This window comes from Phodopus roborovskii, unplaced genomic scaffold (assembly GCF_943737965.1).
Source record: "Phodopus roborovskii unplaced genomic scaffold, PHOROB, whole genome shotgun sequence".
Lineage (NCBI taxonomy): Eukaryota > Metazoa > Chordata > Mammalia > Rodentia > Cricetidae > Phodopus > Phodopus roborovskii.
Genome location: NW_026126480.1, coordinates 11,669,187 through 11,683,273, shown reverse-complemented (window position 1 = coordinate 11,683,273; position 14,087 = coordinate 11,669,187).

The following is a 14,087-nucleotide window of genomic DNA, read 5'->3' as shown; positions in this document are numbered from 1 at the left end:
AATACTGACGTATGGCAGAGTGGAGGAAAGGAGGCAGTGCAAAAAGTAAACACAAGCAAGGTTTCCAAATACCTTGGCCGTGAAAGGGAGGAGACAGGCAAGCACAGTCCAGACAAAGCGGCCAGCAGGGCAGGGACTTTGGGGTATGTGGCTGGGCCGGGTGGGGGTGGGGGATCAAGGGATGTACTCTCTGGCTCACAGAGTGGACAGAGGCAATGCTTTTTCTCTAGCTCTGTGGTGATATCTTGCTTGTACAAATAAAGCCTGTCTGAAGGTCAGAGAATGGAGCTTGACACTTGCTAACCATAGAGGTCTGAAGGTCTGTAGAGACAGACAGGAAGTGAGATAGCCGGGAGGAAACAGGATGTAAGCAGGGAGAAACAGGAACTCGCTCTGGTCTGCTGAGACGCTAAGGAGGTAAGGTATGGCTGTCGCTTACTCCTTTTTCTCTGATATCTCAGCATTTTCCTCTATACCTGACTCCAGGTTTTTATTATCTAGACCAATTAAGAACTCCATTTACATTTTGGCATCCACATGGCAAGAACTTTAATGGCAGGACAGAGGCAAATCACTACATGAGGGTCCCAGTCCAGCCCTGAGAAAGCCACTAGCAGCTATGGGCTCCCTCAGTCAATCAGACTGTGCCTGACTCCCTGCTACTCCCCTCTACCCAGTGCCAGTGGCTTACACAATCCCTAGAACATTTTTCTTTGAATTTGGTGGTTTGAACAAGCTTTTATTTAGACTAAGGGACACACTCCCAGACCTCGAGACTTCCTAGAGTCAGCACATCCAATCTGGCTCACGGCTTCAGCCTGCGGGTCATGGCTTCAGCCCACAGCTCACGGCTTCACTCAGCCACACCCTGATTGGTGATTGGCAATCAGTGCACACAGGTTCCTCCTTTTTTCCTTTTCTCTTTAGTTTGGTTTGAGTTTTTGCTTAGTGTCCAAAGGTTGGACAGCATTGGAAAAGTCAGCCCGTAGCTTCACTGTCTTTGGACTTGCTTTGGCAGTATATCTGTAACACCTGCTGACCAAATGTCATCATTGCAACTTCAAGTTAAGACTGTAAGAGACATGACTTTCTGAGGACTTAATTTGAGGTAAATTACTGGATAGATTTGCATTTTAAGCTAGCAAATAAATTAATAAAAATTTATTTCTTACAATTTGGTAACTACTACTACAACAATGGTGGACAATATTACCATTCAGGAATTTAAAAATCTTTTTGCTTCTACTTTGGGTAGAATTTTAAAAGCGGTATTCAACCTATCTGGGTTGTGTACACTCTTAGCCATATTGCTATTATCTTGGTAATCCATATCATATCCTTAAAGAAATGGTTTGATTATATAGCTAAGAATGAGGAACTTATAGAAATGATTGACTTTACAGACTGGTAATGAGAGCTTAGCAGAAAGGATTCATACAAATGAAAATGACAATCATAATTTGACAAACAGAATTCACAAAATGTAACATGGCAATGAACTCTTAACAGAAAAATATCGTTCCATGTCTAAGAGTAAATAGAATATTGTTTTTTGAAGGCAATCTGCATGTCATACAAATAATTTCTAAGGATGACAATATTAAATCTCTGGAATCATATGTAAATGATGAAAACAAGAAACTGACTGATTTAATGAAATCATTGGAAGTTTTTATATTTCAGATGGTGCACAGACTACAGGCCATAGAATACCTTCTTAAAACTGATACACCAGGAGTTAAGGTACAAAATAAGATAATAAAAAAAAATTTACCTTAATCAGTACCTTTCAGAGTCAGAGATGACTTATCAAAGGCCATATCATCATCATCACCTGCTATGGTCTATCTTGTTACTATTATTCAAAAGCCAGCAAGAACACCAAGGAGGATAGACAGAATGCAAATGGGAAGACTATACATATGAAAGATTTAAAAGGTATTAAGGAAGCAGTAGTTTCTTATGGCATGCATTCACCATATGTGAGACTTAGTAAAGGCATGGGCTACAAGAAATAGAATAACTCCAAATGACTGGCTTCAATTAGACTCAGCTATTCTAGAACTTGGTCCACATCTGCAGTGGAAGTTATATTTGAGGGAAGAATCCAAGACCTTTGACATCAAAACAGAATCAAAGGTTATGAGATCAAAGTCTTGGTGAGGGCCATTATGCTGATGCAGACACTAAAGCTACATAAATGAACACATCTTGTCCCTATGCCTTACAGCAGCCTTGAATGCTTGGGACAAGATTCAAGAACCAAGGAAAAGAATTGAGTCACATACTAAGGTTATACAAGGTCCAAAAGAACCCATTAGTTACTTTTTGCAAAGATTGACTAATGCTGTACAAATGAGGGTAGTAGATCCAGAAGATAGGTGAGTACTCATTGAATCTCTAGCTTTTGAAAATGGTAATTTAGAATGCATAAAGGTGCTTGGGCCCTTAAAGATCAGATCAGCACCAATGGATGAATTGATCCTACACACAGCCAATGTTGAGTCTTTTCACTATAACACTAAGACTTGGGTAGGATCTCCAAAGGTATGAGGAGACATCAATATAACAAATGTTTTAATTGTGGCAGAATAGGCCATCTGATAAGAAATTATAGACAAAGCATTCCTAGAAATGAATCTGCTTCTGGAAATAACCTAAATAGAAGGCCACAATCTTTTGGACTATGTAGAAGATGGAACAAAGGCTAACATTAGACCAATGGATGTAGATTGACAAGAGACAAATACGTCAATACTTTACCATCAGAAAACTCCTTGGAGGGCCTCTTGAAGGCCCCCAAGTCAAAATTGGTCCAGTCATTCCCAGTCCCTGTGTAGGACAATCCTCCCCAGAACAATTAGGACATCTAGTGCCTATTGTTTAAAAAAAAATCATACTGCTCTGGATAGTAGAATAGCTTTGGAGAATAAATCCAAAAATTAAGAAGGTAACAGAAAAACATGTATTTTGGCAGACTTCTATAAATGACCAAAGACCAAAGCTAAGAGTACAAATCAATAATGTTATACTCGAAGGATTACTGGACATGGGTGCGGATGTCATCATTATCACTCCAAAATCTTGGAATCCAAGTTGGCCTCTTCAGAAGTTAGATGTTCAATTGTTAGGGATTGGAACCCTATCTCAAGTAAAATAAAGCATGAGATGAGTTGAATGATTTGGGCTAGAAGGACAAAGAAGGAGGCTAAGGCCATATGTGGTTAATATAGCAATAAATCTATGGGATTGTGATCTGTTGGAGCAATGGTATACCCAGATTAACATTCCTCCAGTATCAAAAATGAACCACATACCAATTCATGTTTATAGAAAAAATGTTATAGGGCAATATATAAAGCATACACTGACCATCCAAGCTGTACAAAAAAAGAAAAAGAAAAACAAGTGTTCGACTCATAGAGAGACTAAAAGCCTTACCCTTAAAATGGTTAACAATCCTGTCTGGGTAGGGCAATGACCTATGACTTCAAAGAAGCTAGTGGCTCTAGAACAGCGAGTTCAGAAACAGCTAAATGCTGGACATATTGAAGAATCTACCAGCCCTTGGAATTCTCTTGTATTTGTTATTAAAAAGAAATCAAGAAAAGGGAGAATGCTTACAGACCTGAGAGCCATTAATAAAGTAATTCAGCCAATGGGCTCTTTGAAATTCCCTTTGCCTTCTTTATTATCTAATGGTTGTCCTATTATAGTTATTGACTTAAAAAGCTGTTTCTTTGCTATACCTTTACAAGAAAAAAGAGGGAAAATTTGCCTTCATGGTGCCTGCTAAAAGATATCAGTGGAAGGTTCTCCCACAGGGAATGTTAAATAGCCTCACCTAGTGCCAATATTTTGTATAGCAGCCATTGGAAATAATATGTAAGCAATTTCCTCAATCTATAATTTACCATTACATGGATGATATTTTATTATCTGATTCAAATGCAGATAATTTAGAAAGAATGTTTGAAGTAAGGAAAATTTTGCCTTGTTGGGGATTACAAATTGCTCCTGAAAAAATACAGGAGATTCTATTAATTATTTAGGATATCAAATAGGTTTACAAAAAATTAGACCCCAAAAGTTGCAAATTAGGGGAGATTGATTGCAGACTTTTAATGACTTTCAGAGATGGCTGGGAGTTATTTCCCATCTAAGGCACATTATTGGGATAAAATCTGATCAAGTAATTCATTTAAACAAAACTTTAGATGGAGACAAGGACTTAAATAGTCCCAGAGAATTAGCAGCTGAAGTTGAGAAAGAAATTGGCATTGGTGGAAGATGAATTACAGATGGTACACGTGGATCTTGTGTATCCAAAGCTTAAGTGCATTCTAGTCATATTACCCTTAATCATTCCCCTACAGGAACTTTAATGCAGAGGGAAGATATCATAAAATGGATCTTTTTTTACCACATAAGTAAGAAATTAAAAACTTATGTGGAAAAGATCTCTGAGTTGATTCTAAAAGGAAAATTGAGACTTCGTCAATTAGCAGGAATGTATCCAGCAGAAATTGTACTACCTTTTACTAATGATGAAATTGATAAATTATGGGCAGAAAGTGAACCCTGGCAAAAAGCTTGTAGCAAATTTTTGGGAGAGGTTAACAACAAATGTCCCAAAAGCAAGAGAATTCAATTTATAAAGAACTAACTGGATCCTTCCTCACATTAAAAGGAAAACACCAATAACTGGAGCTCCTACATTCTCTACTTACGCAAATAAATCATGAAAGGCAGGTTACAAGTCAGAAAATTTAAATAAAGTGGATCTAAGTCCTTATAATTTTGTTCAAAAGTCAGAATTATGAATCTTAAAGAACCTCTCAACATAGTTACAGATTCACAATATGCGGAAAGAATTGTTTTGCATATTAAAACTTCCAAACTTATACAAGATGATACAGAATTAACTTAATTATGTAGTCAGTTACAAGGCATAATCAGGGACAGGAATCACCCCATATATATAACACACACCCATATGGGTCTGCTAGGTCCTCTAGCATAAGATAATGATGAAATTGATCAACTATTGATAGGGAATGTGCTAAAGCCCTCAAAGAATTTCATTTAAAAACACCATGTCAACAGCAAAGGTTTGAAAAAAGTCTTCTCCATCACTTGGCAACAAGCCAAAGAAATTATAAGGAAATATCCTACTTGTTCTCTATACAACCAAACTCCATTATCCAAAAGGTACTCAAAGGAATGAAGTCTTGTAGATGGATGCGCTTCATTTTTTAGAATTTGAAAAATTAAAATATGTACACTACATTATTGATACCTATTCAGGTTTTCAATGGGCAACTGCTTTGAGTTCAGAAAAAACTGATTCAGTAATTACACAATTTCTAGAAGTTATGGCCATCATGGGTATACCTGCATAAATAAAGACAGACAATGCTTCAGCATATATATCTAAGAAAATGAAACAGTTTTTTGCTAATTATAATATAAAACATATTACAGGTATACCACACAATCTTATAGGGCAGTCATAGAAAGATCATATCAAACTCTAAGGAATATGCTAAATAAACAGAAAGGGATGATAAAGAACCCCCAAATAGATTGCATAGTGCTTTACAAACTTTGAATTTTCTAAATGCTAATGAAAAAGGAACAACAGCTACAGAGAAGCATTGAATCATAGAAAAAAAAAAAAAACTATGGAATTAAACCAGCAAGTGTACTTCAAAGATGTGTTGACCTCCGAATAGAAACCAGGACATGTGATACATTGGGGAAGAGTTTTTGCTTTTGTTTCCATAGGGAAGAAAAAAATATGGATATCATCAAAATTGATAGTTTTGATTTGAACAAGACACCTCTAATTAGAAGAAAAGACTGTTTATCAAGCAGCATGGCCATTTAATCTAAACTAACCTATAAAACTAAAAATTGCTTTTCAATTAACTTGCCAAGGAGAACTGCCCCAAAATTTAGGGTTAGGGAAGGGTTTTATTCTTTGTCTTTTCAGGAGAATAAAGGTATTCAGCTAAGGTATCCAGAGACCACTGGACAAATGAGACATCTGAAGGAAAAGGATAATCATCTAGAAAAATTGTCCCAAGAAAAAGAGTAAATTGGTCTGTTGGTATATCACATTTACAACAGGGTAAAATTCCATAAAATTTCCAAAATATTTGTTTCTGCTCTTCTACATAAAAATATAATATGAATGGTCTTTTTGTAGTCCCAATCCAATTAAATATTAAAAACTGGCTTGGGAGTCGGAGTGTGGCACTCTCCTTCTCTAAACCCAAACATGTTTGTTGAAGTAAAATCCAATATCGCAATCTCATGTCAGAAGAGCCAGCTGATAATGGAACTAATCTCATAATTTTTGTTTGATACTAATGGTCATATAGAATACTAACCAATTCTAGAAAATGGTTTTGCTACCTTCATGTATGTGATTTCTGGTTTGTGTCTCTATCAGTTTTCTACAGTGAACCATGACCATACCTAACAGCGACCTTTGAAGTCTCCAAAAGGAGGATGGGGCCTCACAACAACAATTTCACCAGGACTATCACAACACCATTATGCTGAACAACACCAAAGATCAGTTTGGGACTACAAACTGCTCGTTACAATTTTGAGGTGGCTAGCTGAGGTGATCCAACCTCACAGACTACTTTAGTGAGGATTTGAAAGAAGGCCTGTACTTGCCCATTATGCGGGGACTGGGCAACAAATGATACAGCTTGATAATTAACCCAAATTTTCTTTTCAGGTTCCCTTAAAGGTCCCATTACCCCCAGACAGCAGGAAGTAACTTTAAAAAAAGATGCCCACATTCCCAATAGGTGGGTGGGTGGTTTTTGGTCACTCATTGTGTTATGAATATGTCATTGTTTAGGAGGATTGGCTACAAAATGTTGTTGCTTACAATCAAAAAGAAAGTTGAACAAAGGAGATTGTATTCAAGGTTTTTGTTTTGAAAAAATGAGAAATCCAGATATGATAGGATAAAAAGGGTAGATTATTGAATCTACTCTAAAAAGAATAAATGGAGGATATAAGATAAAATACAGATTATTGAATCTGCTCTTAAAAAGCAGCTACTAGTTTTAAATACTTTACATTGGATTGGACTTCTGTATATTGTATACAAATGCATATTGACACAAATTTGGGAATAATTTTGCTAAAACATACTGTACATACATTTCTAATATTGTTTCAGGTATTGTATCTATACAGATCATTTAACAATGTAATACAAATGTCTAGTCCTTGAAAGGTATTATTATTAATTGTATAGGACAATAAGGAAATGTAGTTTAGTAATTAGTCTATTATTACAATCAAACTTATAGTCACATTAGGTGAGTTTATAAGGGCAAACATTATTTTAGAAAGACAGGTTGTCTTCAAACACTTCAGAGTTCTACAGAATATGGTATTTAAGATGTTTTAATAACAGGTTCTTTTTATTACAATGAGACATGTCTGCTCCTGGCAGCACCAATCTATGCTGCAGAAGATGATGGACATTGAAGAAACTCCACATGGAGTTTACTTACTTTGTGGCAAAGGTAAGCCACTAGGACCTTGCCTCAACTGATGAATATGCTGTCCAGGTTGAATAAGCAAGACACCAAAAAGAATGACTGCAAACCTCGCCAGTCCTTCAGAATATTCTGGTTCCCAGAAATGTCTGTCAAATATGCTAGGCCTACAGACCGAAGGGGGATGCCTCAATGTCTCAAAGCAATTTAGGGTGACTGTCTAGGCAAGAAAATGTTTCTGTAATTTCTCACATTTTTTGGAAGTCACTTGCTCACACTTCCTGTTTACTAAGTTAAATTTATTTCCTTCTCAGGTCTCTGAGGGAGTTGAAGACTAGATGGTATAGTTATAGTTGTTGTCCTCGTTTATGACTCAGTAAAGAATCTCACTAAAGATGTGTTAAGTGTAATAGGTTTGAAAGACATTAAAATATAATTTGACAATGCAAATTAGAATAGAAAGTAAATTAGGTATAAGACTTTGGACTCATCAAGAAAGAATAGATAATGGAGTATTTTCTCTGAACTTGTCTAATGCTAGTGGACTAGACATTCTTGATGGATTTATTGCTTTATATATTGTATATACTTATTGTATATAGTTTTCTTATATACCTTTTTATATATTTAGACAAAACAGGGGGATATGTGCTGATATCTTGCTTGTATAAATAAAGTCTATCTGAAGGTCAGAGAATGGAGCTTGCCACTAGCTAACCATTGAGGTCTGGAGGCCTGTACAGACAGACAGGAAGTAAGAGAGCTGGGTGGAAACAGGATGTAAGCAAGGAGAAACAGAAACTTGCTCTCTGGTCTACTGAGATGCTAAGGAGGTAAGGTGTGGCTTACTCCTTCTTCTCTCTGATCTTTCAGTATTTTCCTCTATATCTGACTCTGGGTTTTTATTATCCAGACCAACTAAGAACTCCATTTACATAGTTCCAGCCTGGAAGTCCACAAAGTGTGAACTCTAGATGGTTCAAGGGCCAGTGAGAAAACTTACTGCATGGCTTTGGACAATTAAATTATTTAACATTGACTACACTGCCTCAGTTTCTCTCTGTGAAATGTAGACAATAAGTGGACCTCTTCTATGGAACTGTTTTGATAATCAAATGAGAAGATGCTTGCAGCTGGGCTTAGGAGTGTAACCAGCATCTGGCCAGCACATATTGACCATGTTCTATCATGACCAGGACTAACAGGATGAGAAAGGTTCGGCTATGTTATCACCAAGAGGAAGGAGCAGGTTCAGGAGGAGAGAATGAGAAAGATGGGTGGCCTTACCCTCTCTGGGAGCCATCAGGAGGAAGGGTATGCCAAGCCCAAGGGAGGGGTGTCTCTCCACTAAGGGGAGGAAGGGCCAGGGGAGGACAGCTCCCTCAGGGATAGCTGTGATAGGGAAGACATTTCACATATTCTAAGCAGTCCATTTGCCTACCACCTAAGGAATGAAAAGAACACAAGGGAAATAATCCTCCATTTCCTGTTGGCTGTACATGCATGTTTACAGACTGAAATGTGTGTACATATATGTATACAGACTGGAATGTATGTACATACATGTATACAGACTGAAATGTGTGTACATATATGTATACAGACTGAAATGTGTGTACATATATGTATACAGACTTGAATGTGTATACATATGTGTATACAGGCTGAAATATATGTATGTACATACATGTATACAGACAGAAATTGAAAAGCAGATATGGTTCTGCTTCCAAGGTCTGACTTGGGCTTTAAAAAAAATAAAATTGTTACTGTCTTCAGAATAAATGCTCAAAAGAGGGACTACCCTTAATTACAGTTAAATTTGTCACCTGTCACTCAGGAAACAGGGAGTTAAAGAGTTCAGGAACAATGAAGATGAGCTGACAGTAGTAGAGTACTTGCCCAACATATACAAGAACTTGAGCTCAACCCTTAGCAACACACACACACACACACACACACACACACACACACACACACACACACACACGTGCACCCACACATGCATACAAGTGTGTATTTATCATCTGTATCTTTAAGTCTTTGCCAGACTCTGATGTCAAACCTTGCATAAAGCAACACAAGTAGCCAAGCATTTGCAAATCCGGGTCTTTACACGAGTTGGTCAAGCTGTAAGAATGGAGTGAGTGAAGAAAACTGGATGCCAGAGAGAGAGTATGGAAGGGGAGGAGATGTATGGGAATCTATACTCAGCTCTCCCCAATTGCTGCCAAGAAGAAATCTGAGTCAATATTGCCAGATATTCCAATTTTTTCCAAAAGAAGTGGGCTTTTTAATGAAATCTTATTACTCATCTGTCATTTTGAAACAATGTGCAGGCCAAAGCAAACACATCTGGGAAGATAGTCAACTCCGAGGCTAAGGTTGGTTTTTCTGGGATGGAAATTCTCTGACTTTCATGGTAATAAAGTAAGAAATCCTATTCAAAACCAAACCAAACCAAACCAGAAAACAACTATTACCTAGCTTTGCCAATTCAGCAACAAATACTTGCTGCTGCCTGGAAATGCACAGCTGGGAACTACAATGCAACCCGGACCCTGTACTGGCCCAGGGCCTTTCTTCTTATCCTAGGCTTCTACTGGTCTTTTGTTGTGGCAGAATGACAGCTCATACTGTTCTGGCAGCCTACTCTTTACCATGGCTTTCGTTCATACCAAACCTAGACTGCTGGCACTCTCCCCTGACTGGACTCTGGAGAAAGCCACAGGTCTTAATAATTTATTTGTTTAGTTGCATTTTATTTTTGCTGTGCTGTGATAGAACCCAGAGCCACAAACACATTGGACAGGTGCTCTGCCCTGATCCCAAAGCCCATGAGCTTGCTCTCCAAGGCACTTGGCATCTGTGCCCTAACCTTTCCAGGCTAACCAGTCATGGGCATTCAGCCTTACAAAGTTATATTTTAACCACTGTTTCCAGTTTTGTGGTTAGTGTTATCTTTAAAAAAAAAAACTTCATTTTTACCCTGTCTACTTGGTTGATCTCAGCCATTAAAATTCAGTTCCATGCCTCACCTGTTTCTTAAATTGTGAATTCCTAGAGATTTTTTTCCTTAACAGACTTTCGTTTTTAACAAATCTGCTTTTGGGCAGCTTCAGAAAATGAGAGCCTCTCCGAGCCCCCTCCCACTCCCTCTTAACCCCCCACCCCACCCCCTAGCCGAGTTCCCTGAAGACTGTGAGACTAAGGCATCAAGGGTGTGGGAAGAGTACATAAAAGATAGGAGCAGTGAGGAGGGCTGGGACCAAGGTATCCTGGGAAAATTTCCCGGGAGTGACAAGTAGGAGAGGTGGGGCTGAAGGAAGAGGGCAGTTTGGGAACAAGGAGCTTAACTTTGGGTCTAGTTTTTACTACAAAGCTGGATGACTGTGGCCAAGTCATTTCCTTCTCTGAATCTCAGTTTTCCCACACAGAAAATGAAGCTAAAAATTCTGTGTCTCGGAGAACTGTGTGAACGTGCAATGGAACAATGGACAGTCTGGACCTCAAAATTCCTACCTACTATGAAAAGCTCCTCCCTCCAAGGGACAATGAACCTCCAAGTTTGAAACACTCCTAATTCATTGTTTTGCATCAATCTGTGGGACCTAGACCATAAGAAGCACCCAAAAGACATGATGAGTGAGGCAGCTGAAGGGTATGTAGCACTCTTGGGACCCAAGGGTGTATATGAATCTGATCTCTTAATTTCCCTCAAGGGAAAGAGCAGTATATGTAGTTAATTGTCATTTTATCCTAACACAGCATCTAGCACAAAGCAGATTCCATAAGTATCTATGGAATGAGCAAGTGAATGCTGGGCTCTCCTTTGGTCCAATGGGTAGCCTCTGTGTATTCTGATTCCTGAGCTCCCTCTCTATAAAGGGTTGAAGGCTTTTCTCAGGTGGTCCTCTGACATGCCGCATTTCTAGAATCATACTCACTACTTTGTTATTATTTTGCTTCCCTCACCAACTTCTCCCACGCTACAGGGCCTGTGATGACATAATCTATTCAAACCCATTCTCTGGTTAGTGTCATTTTTTGTTTGTGTTTGTCAACTTGTACAAACTGGCATTAGTGTCATCTAGGAAGTGTGAGCATCAACTGAGAAACTGCCACTATCAGACTGGCCTATAGGGCAGGCCTGTGGCATGTTTTATGGGTTAATGAGTGATATGTGAAGGCCCAGGTCACAGTGGAAAGGTAGCTGTGTAAGAAAGCAAGCCAGTACGCAGCACTTCTACATAGTCCCTGCTCCAGGTCCTGCCCTGCTTAGTTCCTTCCTTGGCTTCCCTTACTGATATACTGGGATCAAGACACAAGACAAATAAAGCCCCTTTCTCCCCAAGTTGCTTTTGGTAAGTGTTTTACCACAGCAACAAAAAGCCACAAGAGAACACCCTGACACCTAGCACAGAGATAGAACTCTAAAAAGGAGCAAAAAAAAAAAAAAAAAAAGAAGGGGGGCGGGGGTCAAAATCAGTTGGTTTGTTTTTCAGGGGACCTCTCTAGTAATCAACCAATCTCTATCAACTAGACAAGTGAGTGAGGGTGTACATGAGTAAATCACCGGGAAACGCTAGAGATGGCAGCTGTGAGAGAAGGATCCTGAAATTCACTAGGACATCAGGGCCTAGGTCTGTGTCTGGATAGTACTTACTTGATTTTTATCCTCGGGAATGAGTCTTTGCCTTCCTTTTGTTTTTGTTTCTTTACCTGTTTCTTTACCTGTAAAAGAAATATTGTAAATCTTCTTAGTCTGTCATTTAGAAATCTTGAACCTTAGTAATTATGTCCTACATTTTGGATATATGGAGCCTTATACTCCAAAATATGTCTTGTATGAAGGATGTGTGTGTGTGGGGGGGGGGGACTAGGGGGATAATAGGATGGAAACAATTCCAAGAATTAGATGGACAAAACTATGAGGAGAAGACAAAAGGGGCTGGGACTGTAGCTAGTGTGATCAAGGCCCTGGCTTTGATCCTGAGTATCACACACACAAAAGACCCAGAAACGAAGACATGGGCACAGAATTATAAGGGCCATGCTGTTTACCAGTAGAATGCAGCCCTGTGCCTTAAGCAGGCTATAAAAAACATAGATGGGGAAGGAAGGTACCATTTATAAGATTATTCAAATAAAATACATTTCTGCTGAATAAAATAGCAAAGACCAAGTTGAAAGATCAGACCCAGTTTAGAAAAAAATAAATGCCATGTGTTTAACACAAAGAATAAATCAACTCAAATAGTAGACAGGACATAAATAATTATAGAAATTCTAATTCAGCATGAGGAATAATAGGCAAGAAGGTATGGATTTACAACTAAAGGGACAAGAAGGAACATAGCTCCTAGGTCACATTGTCTAGAATGTAAACCTAATAGAAGCTGGAACTTATCTTTATGGTAGAAAATGGAAAGACCAAGGTCCTGCTGGTTAACTTCAGCTACCTCTGACTCTCTCTCAAATTTGAAAGCTAATGTCAAGCTGACTTTAGTATCACCTAGCTCCAACAAACATGTATCTTTTGCCTGTCTGTCTCCCACACTGGGCCCTGCATCACTCCCACACCCCAATCCCACACAGGCACCTATGCTCCTTATTTGCATACATTTGCTTATTCCATTCCTTTGGCCTATTACACGTCTGTCTTTCTTTATCTTGAGTCATGCAATTACCTCTCCTGTACCTCCTTATTTCCAGACTGACCTTTCTTAGGTCCACTTCATTTCTTTTTAAAATGTATTTCTTTTTAATTTATGTATATGAGAGTTCTGTCTACATGTATGCCTGTGACCCCAATGTCCATGGAAGACAAAAGTGGGCACTGGAACCCCTGGAACTGGAATTATAGATGGTTGTGCTGGGAACTGAACTGGAATCCTCTGCATGAATACCAAGTGTTCTTAACTGCTGAGCTATTTTTCCAACCATTGGGTGAGGGTTTCTCTGTGTAGCCCTGGCTGTCTATGAACTAGTTTTCCAACTCACAGATATCTATCTGCCTGTCTCTGCCCCCGGAGTGCTGGAATTAAAGGTGTGTGCCATCACCTGCCAGCCTGGGCCTATTTCTTAATAGAGGTACTCTATTACAGTGTATTAGAATGGCCTGGTTTCCTGACTGCTCTCTATCACACCAACATCAAACTGAGTCTAAGGCCCCCCAAAGCAAACCTAGGTCCTAGTAATCTCTTCATCTCTAGCATCTCAAACAGGATGTGGCCTACAGTAGGAAGATTCATAATAGATGCTACCCTGATGAAATAGAGTCATAAACAAAATGCTGCAGGAGTACTTTGTTTTGTCTAAAAGGAAGGAAAAAGCAAGGATTGAGGAGGGATTTGAAAAGTAGGTGACATTGGTGCTGGGTGCTGAGAAATAAGTTGCAAGAAGAATAATGGCAACAATAAAAAGTTATGAGGCATTCAACTACAGTGGCCAGGAATTGTTTGACAGAGGATGAAAATCTGGTATTCTTTAATGATCACTGTTTTCATATGAACATTAGCTTTGCCAAGACAGATTTCATCTGTTTCATTCAGC